The following is a 13,395-nucleotide window of genomic DNA, read 5'->3' as shown; positions in this document are numbered from 1 at the left end:
GTGCCTCCTTCCTCCCCTTTAGTGTGTGTTGTGCATCTGCATTAACCAGACCTCCTTAGGAGATAACATTCCTTCCTAATGCTTTAAGGGATCACAATGACTCACTACTCACTTTGTACGTGCAGAGCTGGACTAGGTAAATTGTCAATACGTCATTTGATGTACAACTCTTTGCCTCAAAAACGTGTATAACTGTGCTTTGACTTCTAACGGGCAGAACCGTCCTCGGAGCTTTCTGAAAGACTGTCTCCCAGGTTATAATCCTCAGGTTGGCTGAATAAATTTCTTCATTTCTTTCTTAGATTGACTATTGATGAATTTTTCCTCGACAGACAGAACTGGTCACTGGCTAACTACAAGGCTGCCAGGAGGATAGCTTGTCCTATTCCTGAAGTGCTCCTCTGCCACCCCTCCTCCTGGCAAACTTTCCTATTCACGTCACAGTGCAGCCTAAGCACCCTGTCCTTTGTGAAGTTTCCCAGCTACATGGATGCAGATGACAGCCACTCTCTCCTCTGTGCTCCCAGAAGCCGTGGTTCACAGCCTGTGGTCTTTAACTTGCAACCTAAGTCTCAGTGGGTCAGCCTCTCTTTCAAAGGTGAATGAAATATGGCTCAAACCAAGATCCCTGTAGGACGGCTGACACAGCTACCCTGGGCCCCCCCTCAAAAGTCCTACGCTGTTCATCGGGGCTTGACATTCCTCCCAGTCACCTTGTTTCCAAGTTCGGCTGCCATGAATCCTCAGCCTCACACCGGGGTTCCTTTGCTGTGTTAAGTTCCCTAAAATAAATGCACACAAAGTATCTAAGTCACTGGCAAAGTTCAGTGAAGGGTTGGGGTTATGGAGGACATTTACATCATATAAATATCATTTAAAATTGAATACCAGACATGTTTGTCCTTTGATTTGTTTAACCTTTGTATAAACATTTTACTCTAAATAGCAACAAAGACAAAAAGCTATATAAACACAAAGGAAGTCATGTGGAAATGAGATCGTTTACTCTTTTTATTATTTAAAAGTATTAAACGGTCATGATTTTAAAATTCAAAAAACAAAGGGAAAGATAAATACCCTTTTAGCACTTTCTCCCTTCTTCCATTTCTGCTCTCCAGAAATAACCAGAATTATGTTTTTTAAAATGTATTCTTCCAGAAATTTATTACACATATACATTTTTTCAAAAATTGCATCCTATTATAAATAAGATTACTTTGTGATTTGCTTTTTTCACTCAACATTATATCTTGGCCCTCTTTTAGGTATAGGTGTATGTGCATATATATATGTATTTAAACTGCTCTAAATATTTCATTTTATGCATGTACATATGCATTCATTCATTCAATAAACATTTAGTGAGCGTTTATATGTGCCAGGCATTGTGACCAGTCTCCCACTGGTGGACACTTGTGTCCAGTTTGTTGCTTTACACACAGCGCATAATGAGCATCCTGGTGAAGCCGCTGGGTCACAGAGCAGGTGCACTGCGAGCTCTGACTGGATGGACATTTTGCAATGTCACCTCGGTCATAGCCTCACCAGCAGCATCCCCACACCCTCTGGAAGTCCTGGGGTATCATCGTGCTTCTCCGTTTTTCCTTGCATCGTAGATAACAGTGGCCTTACTGCTTAACTCTGCATTTCTCTCCTTATAAGTGAGGAAGTACATCTCTCCACATTTGCTGGAGACCTCTTTGTTCTTGTAAGTCTGGAACTCTGTCACCAGAAACGTTTTCCTGGCCCCCTTACTCCCCAGCCCCATTGGATTGTTGGCCCCTCTGGCTCCTCTCCAACCTTCTCTTTTTTGTCTAGTTGCTCTACCCTGCCTCAAAATTCCTTTTAAGGAATTCAGGTCAACAACTGTGAAACTGCTACACATATATTGAACAATTTAATAAATGGAAGATATTTGGTGGGAACCAGGTTCCTCAATGTTGAAATAGGAGGTCACAGATAAGAAAAGGCGTGGAGTGGTACTTCCCTGGTGGTCCAGTGGCTAAGACTCCGCGCACGCAGTGCAGGGGGCACAGGTTGGATCCCTGGTTGGGGAAATAGATCCCGCATGCTGCAACTGAGTTTGCATGCCACAACTAAAGATCCCGCATGCCACAATGAAAATCCCGCGTGCCACAACTAAGACCCGGCACAACCAAATAAATTAATTAAAAAAAAAAAAAGACAGAAAGAAAAGGAGGAAAGCTAGAATGATTTTTACGGTATTAAAGTAGAGTTGGAAACGTCAGTATGAACTCCACTATAGCTTAATACAGATACAGATTTTTACATTTTGAAATATTTCTAGATATTAGTAAGCACATGTTTCCTTGCTCTGTCAGCTGAGCAGACCTGAGGCAGATCTTGGTTTCCAGTATCATCCGCAAAGGACACAGGAGCCAACTGGAAGAGCTCCCAGGGCCAAAGCCGGAACAATTTGGTAGAATGCCAGCAATTCAGCGATCTTTCAATGACGATACTGCGCTCACATGTAAATAAGACAGTATTGACCCGTTGCTGCACAGCTGGAAATACCTGTGTTATTTCCCTGCCCTGAACAGTGGGTTTGCACAGAACAGCCCCACTTTCTTGAGTATTTTTTCAATGCACACTTCTTTACTAAGCTTTTTATTATTATCAATATTATTATTATTATTTGGCTGTGTCGGGTCTTAGTTGCAGCACACGGGATCTTTGTTGTGGCACACAGGCTTCTCTAGTTGTGGTGTATGGGCTCAGTAGTTGCCGCACGCAGGCTCTATAGTTGCTGCACAAGGGCTCTCTAGTCGTGGCATGCAGGCTCTAGACCACGGGGGATCGGTAGTTGCAGCACACCAGTTTTGTTGCCCCACAGCATGCGGAATCTAGTTCCCTGACCAGGGATCTAACTCGCGTCCCCTGCACTGGAAGGCGGATTCTTAACCCCTGGACCACTAGGAAAGTCCCCCTCTTTACTAAGCTTATTGACATCATGTTTTTCATGAGTAGAATTTATTTAAGTATAGATTTTAAAAATCTGATCCTGAACTGTTTAATGCTAAACTTCATTCTCCTGAATGATGAAAACCAGCCATTAAAACAAAATATTTATGGTTCACGAAAATGTCCCTTAGGTAAGAATCTTTTTCTTAAGCAGCTAAAATATGGCATTTCACATGCTTACAAGAGCTTTTTGGTAAATACCAGGCTATTTGCTGTTAAAATGTTTAAAAGATTATTCTAAAAGGGGCAGCTTGATGGTTCAAATGGAATCTTTTCCTCCTTTCCTAATCAGTGCTATCCAGTTGGAAAATAATAAACCTTTATGTATCAAATGCCCCATGAACGTGATTTGGCAAAGTTGCTTTAGCAGTTGGTTACTTGGATGATCTTCGTTGAAGATGCAGAGGCCACCGCAGCTGCAAGGAGACTCTGGGTGCCATGAGAGATGTCAAGGGGATGGCGTCCCCTGAGACTGAGACCCAAGACCCCCCCCATCCCTTGACATTCCCCGCCTATTATGACTTTTCTATGGCATGTGGTTTATTCTGGCCTCACAAAGCCCTACACTTGTTTGTTTTTGTTTAACTTTTTATTTCTTTGCTGTTTTGTGTTTTTTGAGCATGGTTTGTGGTTTGGCAGCAAAACTTTTCTTTATGGCTCTTGTTAAAATTTAGTTTGGCACAAAGCTCACAAATGGGCATGAGGGACACATCATCTCTTTCATTATGAAGGAGTCTGGGTGATCTCAGGAGCTTTTACTAAAAGCCATTAAATTTATAAAAGAATGATTCTTTACGGTAACATTTTATATTATCATAGATCATTGCCCCTTTCTCTACATTAGTAGTGTGTGTGCATGAATTTCCAAAACCAAAGAGTTAAATTTCTTTATCTAAATTTAACAAACTTTCCAAGCATATACTAAACTGAAGGCTATTAAGTTATTCTCAACAGAGGTGGATTGGAAATACCACTGGCTACATTCAGGCTTTCTATCTACACAGAATGACCTGCCTTAATTCAGTAAGATCAACCTTTCCTATGTGTCTATATAAAGTAAAATAACTTAAATGACTGGTAGACTCTAAATCTTTTAAAAATTTTTTAATTCTAATTTTTGTATTGTATTAAAATGCACATAACAGGGGCTTCCCTGGTGGCGCAGTGGTTGAGAATCTGCCTGCTAATGCAGGGTACACGGGTTCGAGCCCTGGTCTGGGAAGATCCCACATGCTGCGGAGCAACTAGGCCCGTGAGCCACAACTACTGAGCCTGCGCGTCTGGAGCCTGTGCTCCGCAACAAGAGAGGCCGTGATAGTGAGAGGCCCGCGCACCGCGATGAAGAGTGGCCCCTGCTTGCCGCAACTAGAGAAAGTCCTAGCACAGAAACGAAGACCCAACATAGCAATCAATCAATCAATCAATCAATCAATAAATCTTTAAAAAAAAAAAGAAAGAAAGAAAATAGGCTTACGGTATTAAAAAAAATGCACATAACAAAGTTTACCGTCTTAACCATTTCTAAGTGTGCGGTTCAGTGGTATTCATATTGTTGTGCAGCCATCACTGCCACCCATTCCCATAACTCTTTTTACCTTATAAATCTGAAACTCTATACCTATTAAGCATTAATTCTCCATTCTCTCCTCCCCTCAGCCCCTGGCAACCACTGTAATACCTTCTGTCTTTATGATTTTGACTAATTGAGTATTTCATAAAAGTGGAATCATATAGTGTTTGTCTTTTTTGTGACTGGCTTATTTCACTTAAGTCCTCAAGATTCGTCCATGTTGTAACATATTGCAGAACTTCCTTCCTTTTTAAGACGGAATAATATTCAGTTGTATGAATATTCCACATGTTGTTTATCCATTCATCAGTCAATGGACACTTGGGTTGCATCCATGTTTTAGTATTGTGAAAATGCTGCCATGAACATGGGTGTACAAATGTCTATTCAAGACCCAGCTTTTAATTCTTTTGGTTATGTACCCAGAAGTGGAATTCTATTTTTAAATTTTTGAGGAACCTCCATAGTGTTTTCCACAGTGGCTACACCATTTTACATTCTGCCAACAGTGAAAAAGTGTTCGAATTTCTCCACATCCTCACCAACTATTGTTATTTTCTGTTTTGGATAGTAACCTAATTCCTGCCTGGGTACTGACAGAGTTAATTCAAGTTGAGCATGCAAAATTTTTTTTAAAAAATGAGAACGGTAAGGTTTATGAGACAGCTTGAAACAAAGCCTTCATACAGCTTAACATAGACTTTAAAAGTAAAGGAAAATACTTTCGGGGCTGGGCAGTAGTCCATATAATGTTCTCTTGAGATATTCTTCTCACTACACTGAAAAATTAATTAACGTTTTTCGAGAATCAAATAAAACATTCATAAACTCATGGAATCAGAAGCCACCTTCAGACAACATCACACCTCCCTGTCTCAAACTGTAGTAAAATTACACATAGCGATGAAGATGCTGGCTCCAAAATAAAAGTTTTAAGAGTGCAGCACCACAGAAATTCATGCCACATTTGACACTTCTCACTTCTTTTTATCTTAGACCATCAGTCTAATTATAATTTTATATAATTAATAAGTTTAAAAAAATGAGAACAGTTATTATATGTGTATAAGTTATATTTAAAACAACAGAATAGAAATGTGTGACCTTGGAGAAATCACTTACTCTCTGAGCCTCAGTTTTCTCATCTGTAAAAAGGGTACAATAAGTCCTACTACAGAAGAACCGGATAATGTAGAACACTGTGGGCTGTGATGAGGAACTTGGATTTTAGTCCAGATACAACGGTAAACAACTGTTGATTTTGAGAAAGGGAATCTGATTTTTCATTTAAATAAGCCTTCTGGCTCCTCTGTGGAGACTGGAAGACAGAGGGGTCATGAGTACAAACATGGAGATCAGTTAGGAGGCTACCTCAGTGACCTAGTGAGTGATATTACCAGCACAGGCAGAATCACTAGAGATGGACAGTAGTGGATGGACTCAGGATTTATACTGTAGCTGTAGCTGTAGCTGCCAGGACTTGCAGAGAAATTGCATATGAGGAGTGAAGGAAAGAAAAGAAGCAAGGACATCTAAGATATTCTGAAGTCTGATTCCCATCAGGACATAGAAGGACATGAAAATCCTTCCCTCTCATAGTACCAACAAGAAAAACCTGAATAAAGTAGTAATCATATTTTCTGTGGACCCAACGAACAGTGGTGGAAACAAACTCCAATGAACTGAATTTAGAGAGAAAGGAGACCTTCATAGGTGACCAGAGAGTTGCGCCAGCTTTCACATCTGGAGGCAGACACCCAGTTGGCATACAGGCAGGAGCAGCAAGCCTGCCATAGAAGGGACTTGAAGGTGTGAAGCTGGCTAAGCCTTAGAGGACAGTGAGCACTAGCAGTGTTGATTAGACTCTGGAAGAGCCCCAAACTCAAGGACAAAGCACTTGGCTGAATAATCCCCACCCTGCCTCCTCATCACAGAAGTAGAGGGTAGTGGGGGAGGAGCTGGTAAGAGAATGTAGTCATAAAGTCCCATGCATCACACAGACTTTGGCTTCTGGAATCTTGATGCAATTGAATCCAAAGGTGAATCAAAAATACCTAAAATTGGGGAATACCTTGGTGGTCCAGTGGTTAGGACTTGGCACTTTCACTGTGCCTGGTCAGGATCCCACAAGCTGCGTGGCACAGCCAAAAACAAACAAACAAACAAAAACAAACAAAACACCTAAAATTGTAGTCCAACTCCCTTCCATATCAAACTCTGACAAGATCAAAATGTAGCTGCTGCAAGGGTATCAGGGGTGAGCTGATCTCACACGAACTCAGTCTAACTGAAGTTGTGGCCCAGCACCAGCTCAATGCAACTCTGTGAGGATCAGAAATGATCAGCCCCCACCCTAATCATCAAACGAAGGAAAGGACTTACTCTCTTTTGGAGATAAACAAAACACACCCACAAAATCTATATTTCAGTCTTCACTATTCTTTCTTGCACTATGTAAAGAATATGACAAAAATTATGCTACATGTGAAGAAGAAGGAAAATATGACCAATTATCAAGAGAAAACATAGTCAATAGAAGCAGATCCACAGAGAACTAGTTATTGGAATTTGCAGTCAAGAACTAAAAAAAAAAACTATTTAAAAGATGTTAAAGGATTTACAAAAAATATAAAAATAGAAACTGTAAAAAAAACAAAATGGGAGTTCTAGAACTGAAAAAATATAACATATAAAAATTTAAAATTCACTGGATAGATTTAACATCAGATTGGATACTACAAAAGAAAGAGTCAGTGAACTTGAAAAGAATTCATTAGAAATTATCCAGGCTGAAGCAAGAGAGAATAAAATAGAAACAAAACAAAACAAAACAAAAACAAATAAAGAGAGCATCAGTGACCTCTGAGATAATGTCAAGCAGCCCAACATATGTGGGATTGGTGTCCCAAAAAGAAAGAGAAAAGGAATGGGGTAGAAAATTTTTTGAAGAAATAATGGTGATAAATCTCTCAATTTTGATGAGAAACATTAACTATAAATTCAAAAAAGTCAACAAGCCCCAGAGGGAAAAATGTAAATAAAACCACACTTTGGCACATCATAGTCCATTGCTGAAAGCCAAAGATAAAAAGAAAATCTTAAGCAGAGCGAGAGAAAAAAGATTACATGAGAACACTAATAAGAATGCTAGCTGGGCTTCCCTGGTGGCGCAGTGGTTGAGAATCTGCCTGCTAATGCAGGGGACACGGGTTCGAGCCCTGGTCTGGGAGGATCCCACATGCCGCGGAGCGACTGAGCCCGTGAGCCACAACTACTGAGCCTGCGCGTCTGGAGCCTGTGCCCCGCAACGGGAGGGGCCGCGATAGTGAAAGGCCGGCGCACCGCGATGAAGAGCGGACCCCGCACCGCGATGAACAGTGGCCCCCGCTTGCTGCAACTAGAGAAAGCCCTCGCACGAAATGAAGACCCAACACAGCCAAAAATCAATCAATCAATAAATAAAGTAGCTATTAATTTAAAAAAAAAAAAAAAAAAAAGAATGCTAGCTGGCTTGGGACGAAGTGAGAGAGCGGCATTGACATATATACACTACCAAATTTAAAATAGCTAGCTAGTGGGAAGAAACCGCATAACACAGGGAGATCAGCTTGGTGCTTTGTGACCACCTAGAGGGGTGGGATAGGGAGGGTAAGAGGGAGACACAAGAGGGAGGGGGTATGGGGATATATGTATATGTATAGCTGATTTACTCTGTTATACAGCAGAATCTAACACAACAATGTAAAGCAATTATACTCCAATAAAGATGTTAAAAAAAAAAAAGAATGCTTGCTGTCTTGTCATTAGAAATAATTTAAGCCAGGGACTTCCCTGGCGGTCCAGTGGTTAGGACTCCGAGCCTTCACTGCCATGGGCCCGAGTTCAATCCCTGGTCGGGGAACTAAGATCCCTCAAGCCGCACAGTGCGGCCAAAAAAAAGAAAAGAAAAAAGAAACAATTTAAGCCAAAAGGCAATGAAATGACATTTTTGAAGTATAGGAAAAAAAAGACTGTCAATTTAGAATTCTACACCACAGTGAAAACATCCTTCAAAAAACAAAGGTAAAATAAAGATGTTTTCAGTGAAGCAAAAGCTGAAGGGAAATTATACCAGATAGAAACTTGGATTTAAAGTGCTAGAAAAAGGTAAAGAAATGGGTCAATATAAAATATATATATTTCTCTTTTCTTAATTTCTTTAAGGTCAATTTACTGCTTAAGGGAAAAAATAATGTATCAGGCTTTTATCTGATATATAGAAAATAAAATGAATGTCAACAATAGCACAGAGGTTGAGAGGGGTGGGTGACTAGAAGAATCAAATGCGACTCCTGGAAGTTTTGTTTGATGATTGTGATTATGGCCATGCCATTTACTAAGGTTGGTAGAACTAAGAGGGAATAGACTGGGAGGGAAGGAAGTAAAAACACATCTCATTTGGACACTGATGACTTCCTAGTCAGCACACATTTTCCCCTGCCTAATAGCATTCTGATTTCTTCCATGTATTTACCAGTTTTTCATCTGCTCCAAGTGATTCAGAAAAAGCTGGTTTCACCTTCTTCTCCAGAGCTGGCCTAATGGATCTAAGAGTCGTTGCATCTCTCCTGGTTAATGGCTAATTCAGGAATCCTGGCCTAAGACAATCAGTGCAGGGCATTCCATTGGCCAGAGGGAAGGTTTAGGAATGGGTTCAGAAGTTTTCTGGGGACTTATGACAACAAAGTTTATACTTCCCTAAGAGAGATCCACCAAAAAACAATGTCCCTTCTTCCACTGGACACGGTAGTACACAGCAGCGAAGCTGGTACCACGGCAACTATCCTGACCCAGCTTGAGGGCAAGCCGGCCTCACAGGAGGGCAGAGCTCAGAGCAGGCATGCTGCTCATTGAGCTACTGCTGACTTACCGCCTACCTCAGGACTTTCCCAACAAACCTTGGAGTTCAAGTTACATTACAGGTAGCCCAGAGCATTCTACCTGATACAGACACATCAGGTTTTTTTGGGTTTTTTTCTTTCTTTCTTTTTTTCTTTTCAGTTCTCTGACCAGGGATTGAAGCTGGGCCCTCAGCAGTGAAAGCATGGTGTCCTAACCACCGGACTGCCAGGGAATTCCTTAGACATGTCAGGTTTGAGATACCTTTTTGGTATGTGAGTGGAGGTGTAGACCAGGCAGTTGGATATCTGAGTCAAGTTCAGAGGAGAGGGCAGTTGTAGGAGATAGAAATTTGCATGTTAGCAGTATAAATAGTATCTAAAGCCAGGCATTCAAACGAATCACTAAGGGGTTATCTGTAGACAGAGATAGAAAGGACCCCAAATGGGCCCCCTGGGATTGGGATTGGGATTGGGGTTGAGGGGGTGAACAAGTGGGGGAGTTTCACAGTTTTACTTTACATATTTTTGCTGTTGGTTTTTTTTTTTTTTTTAATTATTTATTTATTTATTTTTGGCTGTGTTGGGTTTTCGTTTCTGTGCGAGGGCTTTCTCTAGTTGCGGCAAGCGGGGTCCACTCTTCATTGCGGTGTGCGGGCCTCTCACTATCGCAGCCTCTCATGTTGTGGAGCACAGGCTCCAGACGCGCAGGCTCAGTAGTTGTGGCTCACGGGCCCAGTTGCTCCGCGGCATGTGGGATCTTCCCAGACCAGGGCTCGAACCCGTTTCCCCTGCATTGGCAGGCAGATTCTCAACCACTGCGCCACCAGGGAAGCCCTGCTGTTGGTTTTTTAATGATCAGATATTATTTTCCTAATTTTAAATAGAATAAGGGAAAACATTGCAAAACTCTGTGTCAAAAGCACAAACAAAATTTAAAATTCAAACAATAAACCAGAAAAATATTTAAGCCATGGTGACAGATAATGGGTTAACTTGAAAATCTCTTACAGATCAATATGAAAATGTTGACCACAGCAACGGAAAATAAGCAAAGGTCATGAATTCAAGGTGCGTACATACGCACATACACACGCACACACACAGATATAAGTGCCCATTAATATCTGAGAAAAAGTTCAATCAATAAAATGAAAATTTTAAATGAAGGACTTATTTTCAACCTAACATATTGGCATGGACAAAAAAAATAAGAATAACAAAAAACAGTAAGTTTTGGGGGGATAGTTTTAAATAGGGGCTGCCATAAACTGCTCGTCCAAATACAAGTTAGTTGAAGGCAATACGCAATACACGTTAAAATATCCACACAGTCCAGCAATTCCACTTCTTGGAATTCAGCTCTAGAAAAAAAATGTGGATGTATTCAGAGATTCAACTACAAGGATGCTTCTAATGCAAAATATTGGAAACAATGGGGGATTTATAAATAAGCCATGCTTGGTTTAATTCATAAAATGAAACATGTTGCAGCCTTCACAAAATAGCTGAATATTTAGTGGTGTCTCAGGAAACTTTTGGTCTCTCTAAGCGGGTATAACCAGACGGTGTAAGTGCCCTAAGTCCCTGATGACTAAGGACTGGAAAGAATGCATCTGGGCCACACTGGGGATTCAAAGCCATCCGAGAGGCTGCCTCTCTGTGTGTTTCTGGGGCGATGAGGTCTTCACTTTCCACGGCTCTGTATGGATCCTCCTCTCTCCAGACCAGATTCCTCCGTGATGCGTTGGGCTTCTGCCTTCAACTGGTTGCAGCTCCCCAGGGTCTTAGAGCTGTAGGGACTCCCTCTGTATGACAGTCTTGGTCTCTGGCTGCAAAGTCCCATTTCTTGAGAAGGAATGTCTGGCTGGCTTAGATGAGCTGGTGGCCTGGCTCCCCTGGTGGGCAGTGTGATCTGAGCTGGGGCCAGGGCGGGGGCCAGGGCGGGGGCCAGCCCGACACACACAGGCTTGGGCAACTTAGCTTCCTGCTATTACGAGTCCTGAGCCCTCAGCATCCCTGGGGGACCTCTTTGGGATTCCAGCCATGGTGCCCTCTGCTTTGTGATTTGTGGGGATGTGACTATGACGCTTGTTGGGGTTGGTTAACTGAGCCGGGGCCAGTCTTCTTCAACCTGGTGACCCCAGAACCCCTGCGGCCCCACCGCTCACCCATCTCTGAGGAGTGACAGCAGGACAGGAGCCGGACTGTGAGGGCGTGAGGCTTTCCCTGGCCACTCACCTCCCTCTTTCGCAGAAGCAGGAATTCTCCGCGTTGGTGCATCGATGGGTTCCTAGAATAACAGAGCTACAAAGGGCAGAGAGGTCATCATGCAACGCCATTTTACATCCTGCAGGCGTCCAAACTTGGGACCAGGAACACAAGAGGATTAGACATCTTTTGTAGACGTCTTTCTGTGAGCAGGGACTATGCATTCCTGCACCACGCCAATGTTCTTGGTTTTTCTGTATTTTTACGCCACATATTGCCTGGGACAAAGATGTAGCAAACATGCAGAAACCGCAACTTCACATCTTTTCATATCCCTGACTCTGTGATGCTGGTGTACTGTGAGGATCAGACTCAATCACTTGAAATTCTAAATTTTTGGTTAAAATTTGCAAATCTCTACAACAAATTAAGTATGTCTAAATCTGTATACTTAAAATACACAAAGTATTGATTAGGAAAAAGAATTATGGACTTCCCTGGTGGCGCAGTGGTTAAGAATCCGCCTGCCAATGCAGGGAACACGGGTTCAAGCCCTGGTCTGGGAAGATCCCACATGCCGCGGAGCAACTAAGCCCGTGCGCCACAACTACTGAGCCTGTGCTCTAGAGCCTGGGAGCCACAGCTACTGAGCTCGCGTGCCACAACTACTGAAGCCTGCGCGCCTAGAGCCCGTGCTCTGGAATAAGAGAAGCCACCGCAATGAGAAGCCCTCACAGCACAACGAAGAGTAGCCCCCCGCCCACCACAACTAGAGAAAGCCCGTGCACAGCAATGAAGACCCAATGCAGCCAAAAATAAAAAAATAAATGAATAAATTTATTTTTTATTTTTTAAAAAAAGAATTACTTGCTATTTGCAATTAATATTAGTGAATAGCAGCTTTCCTGGGGTGGTGAGAGGCTTTTTAAGTGCACACGACTTTGGCCGCCCTCCTGGCGGGAGGCTGGTGACATCAGAGCAGTGTTTAACTGGGGAATTGAGCAGCTCAGCAGTGCGGGAATTACTTCTGTGATATCATCTATGTTATGCTGCCAGTAAGTGTTCTGAAAATACTCTGCTCCGGAAAAGCTATATCTGAATGAGAGAAGTCAGTTTTCCAAAACGATTCTAATCAACTCCTGCCCCCAAACAACCTAGTCATGTAGACCAGAGATAAATACAACAGGCTGGCTTTGCAAGGGGGCACTACTGAGAATTCAGGGGGAAGGGACTGTCTGCTGGTAATGACCTTCAAACACAGACACAAATGGATGTCATTAGATGGATGGCCCATTAACTGTGAACCCAGAAGTTTCTATCTTCTCTCTCTCTCTCTCTCTTTCTCCCTCCCTCCCTTTCTTCCTCCCTCCCTTCCTTCCTTCCTTTTCTCTCTCTCTCTCTTTCTCTCTCTTTCCCCCCACTTCTTTCCTCTCCTTCCTGTCTCCCTCCCTCCCTTTCTTCTTTTCTTTCTTCCCTGGAAGAGAATCAAAAAGGCAGCACTACTTATGTAAATTTTTCATTTGAAAGCTAAAGCTACATCCTAGAGAATGCAGGATGGTTAAAGACTGAAAGTTTCACCAAGTTTAAAATCTATGCAATGAAGAAACAATTATCATTCACTCTCACAATACAAGGAAAGTTCTTACCAGCCCATAAAAGATTAAAAATTAGTTTTAAAAAATTCCAAAAACTCCCACAGTCTTTTAAGCCACATATTTTTGTTAATTAAACCATTACTTTTGCTTTAAAATAATC

The sequence above is a fragment of the Balaenoptera acutorostrata genome, chromosome 13, assembly GCF_949987535.1.
Source record: "Balaenoptera acutorostrata chromosome 13, mBalAcu1.1, whole genome shotgun sequence".
In the NCBI taxonomy this organism is placed as follows: domain Eukaryota; kingdom Metazoa; phylum Chordata; class Mammalia; order Artiodactyla; family Balaenopteridae; genus Balaenoptera; species Balaenoptera acutorostrata.
The sequence above is the reverse complement of the archived record's forward strand: the minus strand, read 5'-3'. Positions refer to the sequence as shown.